The sequence below is a fragment of the Symphalangus syndactylus genome, chromosome X, assembly GCF_028878055.3.
Source record: "Symphalangus syndactylus isolate Jambi chromosome X, NHGRI_mSymSyn1-v2.1_pri, whole genome shotgun sequence".
NCBI classification, from domain to species: domain Eukaryota; kingdom Metazoa; phylum Chordata; class Mammalia; order Primates; family Hylobatidae; genus Symphalangus; species Symphalangus syndactylus.
In genome coordinates, this window is record NC_072447.2 from 66,119,076 (window position 1) to 66,138,700 (window position 19,625).

The 19,625-nt window shown below is 47.7% G+C and overlaps 1 protein-coding gene across 3 annotated transcripts in view; it reads left to right on the forward strand.

The window, feature by feature from the left end:
• The first annotated feature begins 3,966 nt into the window (after positions 1–3,966).
• Positions 3,967–19,625, forward strand: part of GPR173 (G protein-coupled receptor 173) — a 31,510-nt gene continuing 15,851 nt past the window's right edge. For all 3 annotated transcript variants that reach the window (XM_055268024.2, XM_063634722.1, XM_055268023.2), the window contains exon 1: positions 3,967–4,941. The gene's annotated coding sequence lies outside the window, so the exon portion shown is untranslated. The remainder of the gene's footprint in view (positions 4,942–19,625) is intronic.

Genomic DNA, 19,625 nt, shown 5'->3' on the forward strand with positions numbered 1-19,625 from the left:
CCTCATCTTTAGGCCTGGGCAAAGTTTATATCTTCCAGGTTACAGCAGTTCCCTGTAAAGATGATGATCATGCAAGGATTCCAGCCAATTCTTGTCTCAGAATCGGACTCACCTGCTGATGCACCCTGGGGACTCTTAGACCAGGCAGCCGGAGATTTCATCCCTGGACAGGCAAGGCCAGCACCTTTAAATCGGCAAGAAGAAGATACAGATGACTGGCCTCCTCCCTCATCAACCCTTAAGAATAAGGGATGGAAATCTCCGAAGGGTGAATGAATTAGGAAGAGCACTGGGTGGTTACAGGAGGATGAAAAAACTCAAACAACAGCTGAAACAAGAACTAGGCAAAGAAACCATGGGATAACAGGAAATCCAAAATAAGGGAGAGAAAATGGCCAGAATCCCAGCCAGGGTGACATGTCCATGACTCTTCTGGAAAAACCCAAATAAGGGAGAAACAGGGTGGTAACCAGAGTGGGGGAGCTGAAATCCCCTCCTTTTCTAGAACATCTAATGATTATTCCACCCCCTAATTAAAGAAACACCCATAAAATTAGAAACCCAAACTCCCTTCTGTGCAACTCGTTCGCACAAACACACCCTCACTTCTCTCTCTTAAGTGTTTACTTTCGCCTTGCAATAAAAGCTTTTTGCCTTTCCCTTCAAAAAAGAAGAGAAAAGTACTTGAAGCTGGGTGCAGTGGTTCATGCCTGTAATCCCAGCACTTTGGGAGGCAGGAGGACTGCTTGAGCCCAGGAGTTCAAGACCAGCCTGAGCAACATGGTGGGTCTCTGTCTCAATAAAAAGAAACAAAATAAAAGAAAAGCACTCGAGACATAAATGCACACTCTCGATGAACTGTTACTAAGCCACCTGAGTAATCAGCTCCAAAATCAAGAACCAGAACATTCCCAGCACTCTAAAAAGTCTCTTTGGCCTGGCACGGTGGCTCATGCCTGTAATCCCAGCACTTTGGAAGGCAGAGGTGGGCAGATCACCCGAAATCAGGAGTTCGAATCCAGCCTGGCCAACATGGTGAAACTCTGCCTCTACTAAAAATACAAAAATTAGCTGGGCATGGTGGTGGGCGCCTGTAATCCCAGCTATTCAGGAGGCTGAGGCAGGAGAATTGCTTGAATCCGGGAAACAGAGGTTGCAGTGAGCCCAGATCGTGCCTCTGCACTCCACCCTGGGCAACAGAGTGAGACTCCATCTCAAAAAAATAATAATAAAAATAAAGAAAAGAAAAAAAGAAAGAAAGTCTCTTTGGGCCTCCTACTCAGACCCCAATGGTAATCACTGTTCTGACTTCTATCACAATACATTGGTTTTGCCTGGTTTTGAACTTTATATGTATGGAATCATACGGTATTCTTTTGTCTGGTTTATTCTGCTCAGTGTAATGTTTGTGGGATTCATCCATATTGTAGTTGTGAGTCATTTCTTCTCATTGATGTATACTATTCCAATGTGCAAATATATCACAATTTATTTTTCATTCTCCTATTGATGGTATTTGGGTTGTTTCCAGTTTGCACTGTTACAAATAGTGCTTTTATGAACATTATCACACATGTCTTTTGGTAAACATATATATGCATTTTGGATGGGCACATACCTAAAAGTAGAACTGCTGGGTTATGAAGTGTGCATGTGGTCACCTTAGTAGATATTGCTAAACAGTTTCCAAAGTGGCTATATCAATTTATACTCTCATCAATACTGTATGAGAGCTCTAATCACTCCACATTCTCACCAATATTCGGTATTGTCTTTTTCTTTTTAGTCAATCTAGTGAGCATGGTTTCATTTTGTATTTTCTTGACTACCAATGAGGTTAAGCACATTTTCCTAAGTTTTTGGCCAGTTGGCTATCCTCTTTTGCAAGGTCCCTGTTCAAGTATCTTGTCTATTATTCTTTTGGGTTATCTGTCTTTTTCTTATTGGTTGGTAAAAGTTATTTGTATATTCTGGATATGAGCCTTTTACTGGATATATACTTTGCAAATATTTTATCTAATTCTATGACTTATCTTTTCACTATTTTAATGGTATCTTTTGATAACCAGAAGTTTTAAATTTTAATGCTGTTCAGTGTATCACTCCTTTCCTTTATGGTAATTACTTCTTGTCTTGTTCAATTCCTTCTTTACCCCAACGTTATAAAGATATTCTCTTACGTCATATTTTAGAAGCCTTATTGTTTTGTCTTTTTTTTTCTTTTTTGAGACAGAGTCTTGCTCTGTCGCCCAGGCTGGAGTGGAGTGGTACGATCTCGGCTCACTGCAGCCTCGACCTCCTGGGCTTAAGCAATCCTCCTACCTCAGCCTCTGGAGTAGCTGGGACCACAGGTGCGCACCACCACGCCCTGCCAATTTTTGTATTTTTAGTAGAGACGGGGTTTTGTCATGTTGGCCAGGCTTTTCTCGAACTCCTGAGCTCAAGCAATCTGCCTGCCTTGGCCTCACAAAGTTCTGGCATTACAGGCGTGAGCCCGCGCCCAGCCTGTTTTGCCTTTTTTTGTTTGTTTGTTTTTTGAGACAGAGTCTTGCTCTGTTGCCCAGGCTGGAGTGCAGTGGTGAGAACACAGCTCCATGCAGCATCCTGGGCTCAAGTGATCCTCCCACCTCAGCCTCCCAAGGAACTGGGACCACAGGCGCACACCACCATGTCCAGATAATGTTTAAATTTTTTATAAAGACGGGGTCTCAATATGTTGTCCCAGGTGGTCTCAAACTCCTGGACTCAAGCAATCCTCCTGCCTTGGCCTCCCAAAGTGCTGGGATTTCAGGTGTGATCCACTACACCCGGCCTCCAAAACATTTTCTAATTTTCCATGGATTTTTCTCCCTCCCCAAAGCATGTGGGCATAAAAATGACCACTGGAGGGCCTTGTCAAAATACAGGTTTTGAAGCCCCATCTGAAAACCTCCTAGATTAGTATTTCTGGGAGGTAGGCGTGGGTATCTACACTTTACAAGTTCTCCAGAGGATTCAGACGCAAGTGGGTTCCAGGTCCACAGTCTGGTAGCAGAGCCTGCATTTCCTAAGGGCAGACAGCACAGGTCTGAGTCACCCAGTGCCATTAGTGCCCAGCACTGGGCCTAACATAAAGCCATTTGTCATAAATGAAGGAACCAATGGATGAAGGAAGAAAGGAAATAAAACACAATTTCTTATATCAAGATAATTTGAATTCTTGAATGCTGTAACTTAGGGGAACCACTGAAGCATCATTTGGTCCCAATTTAATCATATTTGAAACAAATATTTTTTTCCTTGTCTTCATATCTCTGCCTACCAAGCGTTCTCCTCACCTCTCCTATTCTGCTGTCCTGGGACGTGGCTTTAAGTATGGGTTCTGCCTGTCTGCTGGCCCCGAGAAAGTGGGGATAGCACAGGAGATATCCTGAGAGGGGCTGTTCAGAGTTAGGCAGCGCTCCTTTCCCACCCCCACCCCCCAGCCAACCTCCAGGCCTTGCAGGGAAAATGCCCATAGAACCCCATTCTAAATCAGTTTATAAACCCCACCTCTCTGGGCCCTAAGCATGCCTTCCAGCCCAAAGCTTTTGAGAAACTTTCGCCGGACCTTTGTCCCAACCCAGATCCTAGCGTCCCCTACGCCCTGCCTCCTCTGCACTTGGAGCCCATGTGAGTTGCTCTCTCAGCAGCCTCTTGGCCATCTCTCCCCACCTCCACTCATGCCTCTCTCGAGCATCTCAGAAAGGCCCGAGCCTGACTTCCCCAGCCAGCTATTGTCCTGGCAGCACAGCCGCCACGCCAGCGTCCCCACCCAGTCAGCCAGCCAGCCGGCTGCTCCCTGGCCTCGCCAGCACCCCCCCTCCCTGCCCCGCCCCAGGGAGGACCAGGCTGGTAGCTGGGAGTCTCCCTGCCTGCTCAGCCTTCCTCCTTCCCTCCCTCTCCCTCCCTGCCTCCCTCCTCCTCCGCCCGCCCCTGAGGCAGGGACCGTGCAAATCGAGGAGAGGGGGGACGGACAGGGCTGATGGGGTCCAGCTTAGGGCCCCGGACTCCCCACTGATGCTCTATCCAGGCTGGGTGTCCCCAGCATCGTGGGACCTGGATTTGTGTGCACCGGGGTGGTTCCCAGGCCAGGAAGGTCTCTCTGGCAGGCCCTTGGTGCTCTCGTTTTGCGTGAGGACCCCCCTCGGATGCTCTGAGCCACCCTCCTCAACCCGGATCTAAAACCCGGGACACAGCTATCAGGCCAGCCTCTCTCTCCACCCCACCCCCTCTTTCTGGCGTCCATCCCCTCCCCAACACCACCTCTGCTGCTGCCTCTGGCTGTGGACCTGCACCTCTTCCCGATCCCCGCCAGGCCCGGGGAGCGGGGTGAGCCTGGATGAGAGCCCCCCCAACCTGGGGCTCTCCCAGGCCATGGCCCGTGTGCTCCCAGGGAGGAGCCCCGGACCCTGAGCATCTGCTGGAGGCTTGGCAGAGGCCCCGCGGGGACCGTGTCTTCTGAGGACAAAAGGCGGCGGCCAGCAGGCAGACGGAAGGGGGGGGTGGGGGGTGGGGGGGTAGGGGGACCGGCAGCCAGGCAGGCAGTCGGGTAGCAGGGGCCAGCACTGGCCCCCCTCCCAGCTTGGCAGTGGCATGAAGATGGGAGTGGGAGTGTATAGTGGAGGAAGCACCTGCCGGGACCCCCACCTGCCAGCCAGTTGGACACCCCAAGGCTGTGTGCTGCCCACCTGGTGTTCCCCAACACCCCCAGCCCTACCCAGTGCACCCCTCCGGTGCCTGCTTTCCCTGATGCCTGCGATTTAGACCAGCCCGGCTGTATCCACGGCAACAGAAGCAGGAGTGTCACTGGCCGCCAGATCACTGAGGGTCCCACAATGTGGCCCGAGCTGTGATTTACCTGGGTGAGACAGCTTGAGCCCCCATCGTGGATTCCAAGACATCGCTGCTGAGAGAGCCAAGGTAAGCAGTCAGCATCCCTCCACCAAGGATGGGGGGCTGGGACTTCTGTTCTGTCTCTCCACACATACTTCAGAGTCTCCATCACTGCCATGCTCTCTGTCTCTGTCTGACTCTGTTAGTCTCTTTCTGCTCCATCACAGGGGCTCCTTGGCACCCAGCCCTGGGGACTCCTCATTTTCCCCCCATCTTCCCCAATCCCAAATGTCCCATGAGAAAGGGAACCACCACCTGTTTCCCCTCACAGGGTCTGTTTTTATCATCATGGTTGCGTTTGGGCATGAGGCTGTGTTAATCTTTCCTTGTGTGCTGGCTGTGGAAGGGATGCCTGGGAGCCCGGCCGTGTTCCTTTCACAATGCCTGCACCCTGGGCAGGCTCAGCCTCTTGCGGCTGCTCCTCTCCCTCTCCCTCCTCCTCCACTCTCCTCCAGGATCCTTGGCCTGCTGGCCGGGTGTGTGTGTGTGTGTGTGTGCACACCTGGGTAGCAAGCAGGTGGGTAGACATGACAGAGAAGCTGCTCCCAGCCCAGACCACCCCCCACTCCTTCTTTCCTCCTTTCCTTCCTTCCTTCTTTCCTTCTTCCCTTCCTTCCTTCCTTCTACCACCGCCCCGCCCCCCCCCCATCTCTCCCTACAGGTAGCAGAGTTTTGCTCACTCACCACTGAAGATGTTGCTGATTTCCAGCTAGGGGGAGGAAGCCACTGTAGGGCTAAAGGACGGTGAAGTGGTGGTGGGGAGCACTTCCAGGCCCTAGGCTGCCTGATGGTTCTGTGGGGGCAAAGACCAATCCCATGACAACCTGCAGGGGCCAGGAACAACATGATTGTCCCTACAATGTGGGACCCAGCCTCCACCACAAGGCTCTCTGTCTCTGTTTCAGATGTCCATGTTGTGTCTGAGACCCCCTGGATCTTGTGGCCTTGTGCCCAGTAGCCAGAGGTCCGTATATCTGGAAGGGCAGGAAAGCCTGGTACATGGAAAACATGGATCCTCCCAGGGACACTTCCCCCAACTACTAGCTCTGCAACTTTAGTGGAAGCATGCCACTTACTGAACCTCAGTTTTCCCATCTATCAAAGAGACTGGTAACCCTTCCCTGATGGGTGTGTGTAGGGATTGAATGAGTTGGTGCATGTAAGTAAGAGATGTGCATCGAGGTGGCACTGAAGCAATGTCAGCAAAGCTCACAGTCAATATTGTTGCTGATTATTCATGATTAATAGTGTTATTGATTACTTGGAGGAGGGACAGGTCCTTCTTCTCCAGGGTCTCAGCAGAGATCTGGGGAGGGCAGCAAGTGGGCAAATGGAGGGGAGTGGAAGGGAGGCAGGAGAAGCCCTGTGTTAATACTTCTTATTTGTAGAGAATGATAAGTGGTTATGGGCAGAGCCTCCCTCCCCCACCCAACTCCAGGCTTCTTTCCCTGCACTTGTCCCTGTTTGTGCACACACACACACACACGCACACACACACACAGAAGCTTGAGCCTCCATGAGCCAGCAGAGGCCTGGCTTGCAGCCTGCAGCCTTCCTGGCCCTGGTGATGTATGTGTCTCCCTGTTGAGGGGAGACTTGGCAAGAGTTTGGCCTGTGGTCAGTGGTTGGCAGGGCCTGGAGATGAGGCTGAAGCTCCTGAGATCACGGGGCTTCGGGTAGAGCTGGGGTGTGGCCCATGCAGCAGCCAGACCTGTGAGGGACGCGTCCCGGGGAGCTGCTCACCTAGAGCCTGGGGTGGGGGAAGAACGGGGTCTGCTGGATGATTTCGGGGTGTGGAGATGTGATGGGACGCAGAGTGTGGGGTCGGTGGCCAAGGGAAGAGGAGGAATGGGGAAAGACTGAGGCCCAGAAGACTATCTCTGTGGGGGAAGGGAGGGGGGCTTTCAGGCATAAAGTAGACTTTTCTGAAGAAGCATTTGGTGTGGGAGAGGACCTGGTCTGTGGTCTGGAGGCCTCTGGGCCCGAGCGTGGGTGTATATATGCTACTGAAAATGTGTGGCTGAGTGTGTAGTTTGTGTGTGCATGTCTGTTCACGGGCAGTGTGGCTGTGTATGAACCTGTGTGTGTGAGCAGGCCGTGTGATGGCATGCGTGTGAGTGTGTGGGTATCTGGGTAGGCTTGTGTGTGTACTGTGGGGTGGGCATGACTTTGCATGTCTGTCTGGGTGATCAAATGGACATGTTTGATTTTGAGCCTGAGTGTGGGTGTGTTTTCTCTGAGCCACCAGGCCTGTTGAATGTCTGGTTGTATATGTGTGTGGCATCAGTTTTTCTTTGAGTGTACGTGTCTGGTTGTATGTGTATGAGTGTGTGGGTTTCAGAATGCCTGGGTGTGCATGCCCAATTAGATGAATGCCTAGTTGTATCTGATTGTGCATAGTGGTGTGTGTTCATGAGTGTAGGTGCATCTAAAGGGTGTGCTTGTGAGTGTTAAGGGCATATATGTGCATGTCCATGCATGTGTGAGAGGATGTATATGTGTGTGTGTATATATGAGTGTGTCTGTCCTGCATTTGTGTAAGTAGGCTTTTGACTTTCTGTGAATGTCTTTATGTGGGTTCTCCAGCATTTTAAATTATATAGATGTCCATGTGTGCATGTGCCAGTGTATATCACCTGTAGACAAACCTTTATGTCCACATCCAATTAGAGAAATGTTGGTATAGGTGGGCACACTAATATAAGGATAACTAATTTTATGGGTAGGGGAGAGTGGGTGAATGAAAATCTATTTTGTGGGTATACCTACGTGTGCACATTTGATTATGTATGTGAGTATGGCTGTGTGTGGGGGTGTATGCCTGTCTGCACACAAACACACACACATACACACGCAAAATGCTGTGTGCATAGGTGAAATGATGCATTGTCTATATGTCTAATTGTGTTTGTGTGTACACTGTTATGTGTGAGTACATGTCTCATTGTGGCATGCATGAGTAGGTACTTGGGTGTGCAAGTCTCATTATGTGTTTTGTCTGAATTTCTGAGTATGTGAGTGTGAATGTATATTTGAATATGCCTGTGAGTGATTGTGAGTGTATATGTGGGTGTATATGCTAGTATGTGTGAACATCTGGCTGTGTGTGTTTCATTGAACATGTCTGTATATGCCTGCCTGTCCATACACATCTATGTGTGCGTGTGTGTGTGAATATGCCTGTGTGTATGCCTGTACATTCAGACAGGCATCCACAGAGGTATATTCACATGTGTGAATGTGCCAGTTTGTACAGTTCTAATTATTTGCATGTATGTGTTTGTGTTTATGCATCTTTGTTCTGGAGCATATGTTGTAGAACACAATGTCAGGTAACATCCATGCATGTCACTCTCAGCCTATAAGTGTGTTTAAGTGTGTGTGTGTGTGAGAGGATGTGTGTGAGGATGTGTGTGTCTGTGATGAGTGTGGATCAGTCCTTCTTGTGTGGATGTACAGTTGTGTGTATGTGAGTGTACTTCCATGTGTGCATGTGTGTGAATATACCTTTCTGTCCAAGTCCATCTGTGAGAATGTAGGTGTAAATGATTCCTCTTTATTGTGTAGCTTCTCATATGGGTGTATGAACTTGTAGGAATGTACATGGTGTACATATCTGGCTGTGATAGTGTGGGCATGTTTTGTGAGTACATTTGTATTTCCATGTCTGAGTGTATGCATATGGGAATGAATTAATGAACAAGTCTATGTGCATGTGAACATGCCCAGTTGTGTGTACAAGTCTGTGTTAGGAATGTCTGCATATCTATACTTCATGTCATTTACAAGCATGTGCATATTTAGGTGTTTGTGTGTGCGTGTGTAAATATTTGTGGTCATATCTGGGTTTGTGTGTGCACACATTTGGGAGCTTGCCTCTCTGTGTCCATGTTTGTTCATCATCTCCTTGGGTGTGATACAAAGTCTGTCTGTGGACATGTGAAGGTATGCCTGTATGTACCCCTGTGTTTGTGAGTGAATGTACGTCATTCATGGGCATTATGTCACGTGAATGTATGTCATGCATGCGTGCCTATGTTTAAGAGTAAATGGATGTACACGTGTGACTAAGTACAGTGTGAGTGTGTCCATGTGTAAGGATGAATGTAGGTATTTGTGCGTGTGTCTGTCAATCGATGTGAGAGAGAGATACTTGGCCTTGGGCCTGTGCGGATTGGGCCTTATTGGCAAGGGGATGGAAAGGGAGAATACTTACAAGTCTGTGTACCTCAGTATGTATTTATGTGTATGACTGAGAGTCAGTGGTGCCCTGCGAGACTATGTCTGTCTGTAAGTGTGTAGACACCCTGCAGATTGGCAAGCTATGACACCTAATACCTGTGACCCCCATTCTAGGGCTTCTCTGGCCTTGACCATGTACTGGACTTTTGTGGGGGTCTCAGGATAATTCCTGTCGTTATTCACACTCAAGAAGTGGGCACCAATCATGGCCGATGTCCTACTGGGGAAAAGAGGCCTATTTAGAAAAAGATTCCTTGAAACACAAACACCTCCCTTCTCATCCCCCCAACGATCAAAGGCCCAGAGTAGAGTGGCATTGTATGGTATCTAGGGTTGGTAAATAGTTTTCACTGAGAGGACCCAAATTATGCCATCCAGGCAGAAATCTAGATGTGAATGTGTAGATATAAAAGTGAAAGTATCTTAGTAGAGTGTGTGTGTGTGTGTGTGTGTGTGTGTATAGACTGGTATATCTGGTGAGAGAGAAAGGATGTGGTCTGCATGTGTGTAAGAGAGAGCATGGGCCAGGTGCGGTGGCTCATGCCTGTAATCCCAGCGCTTTGGGAGGCCAAGGCGGGTGGATCTCCTAAGGTCAGGAGTTTGAGACCAGCCTGACCAATATGGTGAAACCCCATCTGTACTAAAAATACAAGTGGGCGTGGTGGTGCATGCCTGTAGTCCCAGCTACTTGGGAGGCTGAGACAGGAGAATTGCTTGAACCCAGGAGGTGGAGGTTGCAGCAAGCCGAGATCATGCCACTGCACTCCAGCCTGGGCGACAGAGCGAGACTCCATCTAAAGAAAAAAAAAGGAGAGAGAGAGAGAGAGCACATGGGTGTATGGGTGTTTCTGGGTAGGGTGTGCGTGGGAGGCATTTGGGTGTGTTTGGGAGTGGGGGGTGAGTGTGGTTGTATGTAAAGTGGCCTGTGTGGGTGGAGGATGGTATGAGTGAGAGTTGGGTTGGGGATATGTGTGAGAATGTGTGTATTAGAGGGGTGTGTGAGTATGGGTTTATCTGGATGGTGAGATAGGGTGGGGGATACCTGGGTGGCGTATGTGTTTGCTGGTGTGGCTGTATCTGTATTGTGTGTGTAAGAGAGTGTGGGTGTTTCCTGGGTGGAGTATGTATATGAGGGAGTATGCGTATATTGGGGTCAGGGAGATCCAAGTGTGGTTATATGTAGATGATATATCAGTAGGTGAGAGCACAAGTGTATCTAGGCAATGGAAGTGTGTGATAGGGTGTATTGTGATGGTGTGCATGAGAAAGAGAATTTGGGCACATCTGGGTGAGGGTGAGGGTGTATATAATTGGGGGTGTCTATGGAGTGTGTGTATGGGTGGTGTGTGTGAGACAGTATGGATGTATCTGCATTGTGTGTGTGCAGTGTGAGTAGATCTGGCTGATGGTGATTAAGAGAGAATCGGGGGTTGAGATTGTGTTTGTGTGTAAGAGAGAGTGGGGGTATTTCTGAGTGTGGTAGGGGTGTGAGCACACATGTCTCCTGTGGGAAGAGCATGTATGTGTGTCTGGATGAGGTGTGAGAGTTTGGGTTTAACTGGGTTGGAGGCGAGTGTGGATGTAGTGGGGGGTTGTATCAGAATATAGGTGCATGTGAGGTGTGGACGTATCCGGATGGTGTGTGAAAGAGAAAGTGTGTAGGTACGTTTGGGCTGTGTGTGAGACAGTGTGTGGATGTATTGGGGGTGGAGTGGGTTTGAATGTGGGTGTATCCGGATGGTAGGCGAGTGAGAGCACGGGTATATTTGGGTGATGGAGTGTGTAGTAAGGTAGGTCTGGATGGCGTGTGGTGAGAGCTTTGGTTGTATTTGGGTGGAGAGTGTGGGCGTATACGTACTTGGGTGTGGGTGTGAATATGTGTAACTGGATGGGTTGTGTAAAAGAGAGTTGGGGGCACAGCTGAGTGGGAAGTGTGTGTATGGAGTGTGGGTGCTTGTGGGTGGTGTGGAGGAGATGAGAGCATGGGTGGATCTGGGGAGTGGGGCGTGTGCAGAGGTGCACTGGATGGCATGTGTGAGTTGGATATGTCCAGGTGGGTTGTGTGTATGGATGTAGTTATACCTGGGTGGTGCATGTGGCTTTGAGTGGATCTCCATGGTCTATATGGGATGAATCTGGATGATGATGTATGAGAGGGTGGATGTGTCTGGATGGGGCTGTGAGAGTGGGGCTGTATTTGGAGTGTGTGTGTGTGTGTGTGTGTGTGTGTGTATGGGTATGAGAATGATGTGTGTGTCTGTGTGTGTGGATGTATTTGGCTTGGGAATTTGTGAGTGTGAGTACTTGGATGGGGTGTGGGTAAGTGTAGTGCCTTTGGAAGGTATGTGTGTCATTGTGGGTGTGTCTTAATACTGTGTGTGAGAGAGAGAGAGAGATTGTAGGTGCGCCTGGTTTGGGTATGAGGGCTCTGAGTTGGGGTGGGGTACAAGTTTGAGTGTATCTGTGTGATGTATGTGAGAGTGTGGTGTACTGAATTGGGAGTTTGCATAAGTGTGGAGGGCCTGTGCGTGTAAGTGCATTTGAGATGTGTGTATATGAGAACGGGTGTATTTAGATGGGATTTGTGTGAGAGGGTGTGGGTGTATCCGTGTTGGGTGTATGTTTGAAAGTAGGTGTATTTGAGGAGAATGTGGGCACATCTGAGTTGGAGCATGTGAGAGTGTGGGATATATCTAAGACCGTGAAGACCTATAGGATGTGAGCAGGGCTCAGCCTATGTCTAAACGTCTACATGGCTATGAATCAGGATGTGTATATCTAAATAGGATGTGTCATCTCTGGGTGGTGTGAGAGTGTGTGGGTATGTGTGTGAGTGTGAGTGAATCTGGAGGGTGTGCATGTGGCTGCATCTGGCCATATGTGTGAGTATGTGGCCAGCATGTGAGTATGAGGATCGCATGTGTATTTGGGTGAGGAATATTTCTGAGAATGTGAGTGTACCTGTGTGTGAGTGTGTAGGTGGTATATCTGGAGGTTTTGTGTGTTCAATAATGTGGGTATGTCTGGGTAGGGTGTGTGATTGTGGGCATGTGTATGAATGTGTATATATTTCCCGGGGCATATATATTTCTGCTGGAATGTCTGTAAATGTGAACATGTCCATGTTTGTTTATGTATGTGACTAGGTATGTGTGGCCATTTATACCTGAGTGTATCAGCTGGATTGGGTGTGCACGTGCTTGTGCTAAAGTGGTATGTATCTGTACTTGTGCATGAGGTGAGTGTATTTCTACATGTAAGTTGGATCTGCAAGGTCTCTGGAGGCAGCCTTTGTATTCGAATCCTAGTTCTGCCATTTATTAGCTGTATGGCTTTGGGCAAGTCACCTAAGCTCAACAAAGCCCCAGTGTCTTATCTGTAAAAATGGGAGTACCATTACCTATCTCATAGGATGAGGATTGGGTGAGTTATATGAAAAGCACTTAGAGGCTGGACGCGTTGGCTCACGCCTGTAATCCCAGCACTTTGGGATGCCGAGGCAGGCGGATCACTTGAGGTCAGGAGTTCGAGACCAGCCTGGCCAATGTGGTGAAACCCTGTCTCTATTAAAAATACAAAAATTAACCGGGCGTGGTGGCACATGCCTGTAATCCCAGCTACTCGGAAGGCTGAGGCAGGAGAATCACTTGAACCTGGGAGGTGGAGGTTGCAGTGAGCTGAGATCACGCCATTGCACTCCAGCCTAGGCAACAAGAGTGAAACTCCATCTCAAAAAAAAAAAAAAAAAAAAGAAAGAAAAAAGAAAGAAAGAAAGAAAGAAAAAGAAAAAAAGTGGCTGGGCACGGTGGCTCACACCTGTAATCCCAGCACTTTGGGAGGCCGAGGTGGGCGGATCACCTGAGATCAGGAGTTCGAGACCAGCCTGACCAACAAGGAGAAACCCCGTCTCTACTAAAAAAAAAACCACACACACAAAATTAGCCAGGCGTGGTGGCGCATGCCTATAATACAAGCTACTCTGGAAGCTGAGGCAGGAGTATCACTTGAACCCGGGAGGTGGAGGTTGCAGTGAGCCGAGATCGCACCATTGCACTCCAGCCTGGGCAACAAGAGTGAAACTCCTTCTCAAAAAAGAAAAGAAAAAGAAAAAGAAACAGAAGGAAAAGAAAGAAAGAAAAAAGGAAAGAAAAGAAAAGAAAAAAGAAAAGCACTTCAAACAGTGCCTGGCACGTAATGAGTCCTCTGCACCATATAAGCCATTACGTACTACCATAATTATTAGCCATGCCAGTGTGTAATAGTATGTGTCCATCTGCAAGTGTGAATGGGGTTTCTATGTGCATATTTGCCCTGTTATCTGTATCTATATGTCTGTGTGACAGAATGAGCATATCCTGTGTGTATCTGTGTTTGTACATGAAAGTGGGTTTGTATTTCTGTGTATCCCAGTGTGCATATAAAACCACGAGCATGTGAGAAAGGAAGCATGTGTCCCCGGGCGTGAATGGAGGGGGTTGGCCCCGTGTGTATATTTCCCAGTGCACACACATCTGGGTGTATGAGTGCACATGCCTATGTGGTAGTGTAGTGTCTGTGAGTGTGGGTGTGACCGGCACTGCTGGTGTGTCTGCACATGTGAGCACGCTTCTATCTGTGTGTGTGCATGCCAGTGTGTTTTTATCTGCCTATGTAAACAGGTTTGTAGGGGTCAATATGTAAATGTATGTATGTGAATCTCTGTTGTGAGTGCCTATAAATGTCAGAAGGTTGGTATCCAGGTTTCTATGTGATGATCCAGGTGCGTGTGTGTGTGTATGTAAAGGGCTAGTGTGCATCTGAGGGTCTCTCTGTATTTATAAACCTCAGTGGCTATGTGGGTGTGTATGCTTGAGTCTGCATTGCTCTACATGCCTGCTTGCCTTTGTGTGTGTATAGCAGTGAGGCTGAGCCATGTGCTTGTATGCGTGAGCAGGTCTGTACTATGTGTATATGGATGTGTTCCAGGGCAGATTTGTGAGAGTGGCTTTGTATAATAATAGAGTGGGTTTTAATCTGTTAGTGTAAGAACCAGTGGGGTGGGGCACGGGAGGGCCTGGATCTATAGGATGTGAGCAGGACTTGACCTATGTCTTCTTATGTCTGCGCATGTAACACTGTATCTGTAAGTGTGTAGGTTCATGTAGTTTGGTTCATATGTATGTATGTCTGTAAGTGCCTATGTAAATGGTGAATGCATTTCGCCTAGACCTGTATTCCTTTTTTTATTTTTCGTAGAAGAAAGACTATTAAGAAGGCTTTGAAGTTAAAAAATAAAACTCTCGGCCGAGCACGGTGGCTCACGCCTGTAATCCCAGCACTTTGGGAGGCCAAGGTGGGCGGATCACGAGGTCAGGAGATCAAGACCATCCTGGCTAACACGGTGAAACCCCGTCTCTACTAAAAATACAACAAATTAGCCGGGCGTGGTGGCAGGTGCCTGTAGTCCCAGCTACTCGGGAGGCTGAGGCAGGAGAATGGCGTGAACCCGGCAGGTAGAGCTTGCAGTGAGCCGAGATTGAGCAACTGTACTCCAGCCTGGGCAACAGAGCAAGACTCTGTCTCAAAAAATAAAAAATAAAATAAAATAAAAATAAAACTCTCAATACAATTTTTGTGTGTGACACAGGGTCTCTGTCGCCCAGGCTGGAGTGCGGTGGCACGATCTCGGCTCACTGCAACCTCCACCTCCATGCCGGGCTAATTTTTGTTAAATACAATTTTTTAACCTTAAATCAGCTCAACAAATATATAATCAATAATTTAGCTGTATAAGATTAAAGGTCCATTACTTTATTTTAAATAAAATATGTTTTAGGCCAGGTGTGGTGACTCACACCTGTAATCCTAGCACTTTGGGAGGTCAAGGTGGGCGGATTGCTTGAGCCCAGGAGTTTGAGACCAGCCTGAGCAACATGGTGAAACCCCACCTCTACAAAAAATAGGAAAATTAGCCAGGTGTAGTGGTGTGCACCTATAGTCCCAGCTACTCGGGTGGCTGAGGTGGAAGGATCACTTGAGCCCAGGAGTTCAAGGCTGCAGTGAGCCATGATCATGTCACTATACTCCAGCCTGGGCGACACAGCGAGACCCTGTCTAAAAAAAAAAAAAGTATATATATATATATATACATACACACACACACACGCGCGCACACACACACACACACACACACATATATATAGTTCTTTTTTTTTTTTTTTCTTTTTGAGACGGAGTCTCGCTCTGTCACCCAGGCTGGAGTGCAGTGGCACAGTCTCGGCTCACTGCAAGCTCCGCCTCCCGGGTTCACGCCATTCTCCTGCCTCAGCCTCTCTGAGTAGCTGGGACTACAGGCGCCCGCCACCACGCCCGGCTAATTTTTTGTATTTTTAGTAGAGACGGGGTTTCACCGTGGTCTTGATCTCCTGACCTCGTGATCCGCCCGCCTCGGCCTCCCAAAGTGCTGGGATTACAAGCGTGAGCCACCGCGCCCGGCAATAGTTCTTAAAATTTATTCCATAAAGTACATATTTCCCTGTAAACTCTCTACATATACACAAGAGGTAAAAAGCGAAACAAAAAAATTTTTTGAGACACAGCCTTGCTCTTGTCGCCCATGCTGGAGTGCAGCGGCACGATCTTACTTCACTGCAACCTCTACCTCCCCAGGTTCAAGCGATTATCATGCCTCAACCAAAAAAAATTTAATTAAAAAAATGACGGCCGGTTGCGGTGGCTCATGCCTGTTATCCCAGCACTTTGGGAGGCCGAGGCGGGTGAATCACCTGAGGCAAGGAGTTCGAGATCAGCCTGGCCAACATGGAGAAATCCCGTCTCTACTAAAAATACAAAAATTAGCCAGGCATGGTGGCGGGTGCCTGTAATCCCAGCTACTCGGGAGGCTGAGGTAGGAGAATTGCTGGAACCCGGGAGGCAGAGGATGCAGTGAGCCAAGGTCGCACCATTGCACTCCAGCCTGAGCAACGAGAGCGAGACTCCATCTCAAAAAAAAAAAAAAAAAAGACAACAGAAACCACAGTGGGAAGGGGATTAATTATTAACAAAAAGTTAGAAATTTCTGGTTGGGGCACCCCTACAGCCCTTCACCCCTGCCCCGCGCCCCTTACCCGTCTCTGGCTGTGCATAGCTGATGTACAAAATGGTATATGGTTAGCCTCAAAAAGGGAGTAAAAATGTCACCATCCTCCTCTGGAAGTGTCTGTACAGTCTGAGACTGTAGGCCTGTATTATTATTATATTATCATTTTTACTCCCTTTTTGAGGCTAACCGTATACCATTTTGTACATCAGGCCAGGAGATCGAGACCATCCTGGCTAACATGGTGAAACCCTGTCTCTACTAAAAAACACAACAAAAATTAGCCAGGCGTGGTGGCAGGTGCCTGTAATCCCAGCTACTGGGGAGGCTGAGGCAGGAGAATGGCATGAACCCAGGAGGCAGAGCTTGTAGTGAGCCGACATCGCGCCACTGCACTCCAGCCTGGGCGACAGAGCGAGACTCCATCTCAAAAAAAAAAAAAGAAAGAAAGAAAGAAAGGCAGTTATATAGTTATATCTGTGTATTGTATGCGTGTGTATCTTTGAGCTATTTGCTGGTGTGTGGGTATCTACATGCATGCCTAGCTGTTTCCGCACAGTTGATGGGGGATGTTTGTGTGTCTGTATATGAGTGTCTCATTGTGCTTATCGGCTGGTCTGAATGTGAGTGCAAATTGAATTTCCATGTACACATGTCCCCATGTGCACATATCTGTCTGTATGTGCTAGTGTTTCTATGTAATGTGACTAGATGTAAATGTGTTAGCGCATTCACAACCTGGGACACAGAGAAAGTGAAATATTTTATGGCACACTGGAGTGAACTGAAGAGGGTTGGGGTACTAGAGTTGAGTGAAAAGGAATTTCTTACATTTTCCTCATATTATACAATTATGGGAAGAAAATTAAAATGCAGAATTTGAGGAGAGTTATTAAATATTGAATTTGTGTACAACTTTCAAATGAAATCTTTTCAGTTTTTTATGACACACTTGAGCTCACTTCTAGAAACATGTCTTAGTCTGTTTTGTGCTGCTCTAACAGAATACTTGAGACTGGGTAATTTTTAACAAGCAGAGATTTCTTTCTTACAGTTCTAGAGGCTAGGAAGTCCAAGGTTGAGGGGCATGCATCTAGCAAGGGCTTCCTTCCTGCGTCTTCCCATAGTGAAGGGCAGAAAGGCAAGAGAACACGCTTTTGCATGAGAGAGAGAGAAGAGAAGAGAAGAGAAGAGAAGAGAAGAGAAGAGAAGAGAAGAGAGAAGAGAAGAGAGAAGAGAAGAGAGAGAAGAGAACAGAGAGAAGAGAAGAGAACAGAGAGAAGAGAAAGAAAGAAGAGAAGAGAAGAGAGAGAAGAGAACAGAGAGAAGAGAAGAGAACAGAGAGAAGAGAAAGAAAGAAGAGAAGAGAAGAGAAGAGAAGAGAAGAGAAGAGAAGAGAAGGGAGCCGAACTCATCTATTTATCAGGAACCCTTCCTACGATAGAAACCCACTCCCATGAAAACAGGATTAATCTGTTTATGAGGGCAGAGTCCTCATTACCTCATTACTTCTTAAAGGTCTCACTTCTCAATACTGCTGCATTGGGGATTAGGTTTCCAACACATGAACTTCGGAGGACACATTCAAGCTATAGCATTCTTCCTTGACTCCCAAAATCCATGTCCTTCTCACGTCTAAAATAGATTCATTCCATCCCAATAGCCCCAAAGTCTTGACTCGTTCCAGCACCAACTCAAAATTCCCAAGTCCGGAGTCCCATTTGAATCAGACAGGAGAGACTCCAGGTGCAATTCATCCTGAGGCAAATTTCTCTCCAGATGTTAGCCTATGAAAATAGCAAATTACGTTCTTCCAAAATACAATGGTGGGACAGGCATAGGATAGACATTCCTATTCCAAAAGGGAGAAATAGGCAAGAAGAAAGGGGTAACTGGTCCCAAGTAAGTCCAAAATCCAACAGAAAAAAAAAAAAAAAAACGAACTTTGTCTTCTTTTTTTTGTTGAGTTAAGGTCTCCCTGTCTGTCACCCAGGCTGGAGTACAATGATGTGATCACAGTGTCACAGCTCACTGCAGCCTCAACCTCCTGGGCTCAAGCGATCCTCTCACCTCGGCCCCCCGAGTTTTTGTAGAGGTGGGATTTGGCCATGTTGCCCAGGCTGGTCTTGAACTCCTGGGCTCAAGCGATCCACCCGCCTCAGCCTCTCAAACTGCTGGGATTACCGTGCCCAGCCAACATTAAGTCTTAAAGCTGGAGAATGATCTTTGACTCTGCGTCCTGCATCTTGGGCACACTAGAGCTGGGCTGGGCCCCCAAGGTCTTGAGCAGCCCTGCCCCTGTGGCTTTGCTGGGCTCAGTCCACCCAGCAGCTCTCATGGGTTGAAGTCTCATGCCTCCAGCCTTCCCAGGCTGGAGTTGCACATTCGTAGTCCTGTAGTTCTGTGGTCTTGGGACAGCCCCACTCCCACAGTTCCACTAAGTGTTGCCTTAGTGGGGGCCCTCTGCAGTGGCTCCATCCCTATGACAAGTCTCTGCCTGGTTCCCCAGGCTGTCCATGAAATTCTTTGAAATCTAGACAAAGGAAGCCATGGTTCCACAACTCGTGCATTCTGTGTGCCTACAGAATTAGCACCATGTGGACACCACCAAGGTTTACAGGTTATACTTTCTGGAGCAGCAAGTCGAGCTGCACTTGGGCCTGCTTGAGCCACAGCAGGGGCAGCCAAGGGGTACTGCTCCAGAATTGAAGGAGTAGAGTCCCAAGGTGGCACAGGGCAGCAAATGCTGAAGTCCTAGGGGTACCTCTCTAGAAACCTTGCCCTCAAGATCCTAGCTTGCCTCAAAGGCCTCTGAATAGAATCTGGCTTCCTTCTACCCATATTAGTCTCTTTAGCAGTCTCTTGGTCACACCGTTAGTATTCTCTCCCCAACACGCTTTTGTATTTTTTTACATAGTCAAGCTGAGAGTTTTCCAAATCTTTCTGTTCTGCTTCTCTTTTAATTATAAATTCTGTCTTTAAATCATTTTTCTCTCATTTTGCTGTACATAGCCAAAAGTAGTCATGCAGCATCTCAAATACTTTGCTGCTTAGATATTTTTTCTGCTATATATGCTAGTTTATGACTCTAAAATTCTGCCTTCCACAAAGTCCTAGGACACGAACACGATTCTGCCAAATCTTTGCACGCATATAGCAAAGGTGGCTTTTATTCCAGTTTCCAATACCTTATTTCTCATTTCCATCGGAGACCTCATCAAAATGGCCTTTACCATCCGTATTTCTGATCATGGGATTAGAAATAAAGCTAAGGAGCCTAAATCTCCTTAAGGATTACTTAAGTGGTCATGATCAGAACCACTTAGCGATTACATTTTTAACACATGAAATCAGAACTGATCATGGCCACTTAAGTAATCCCTAAGGAGGC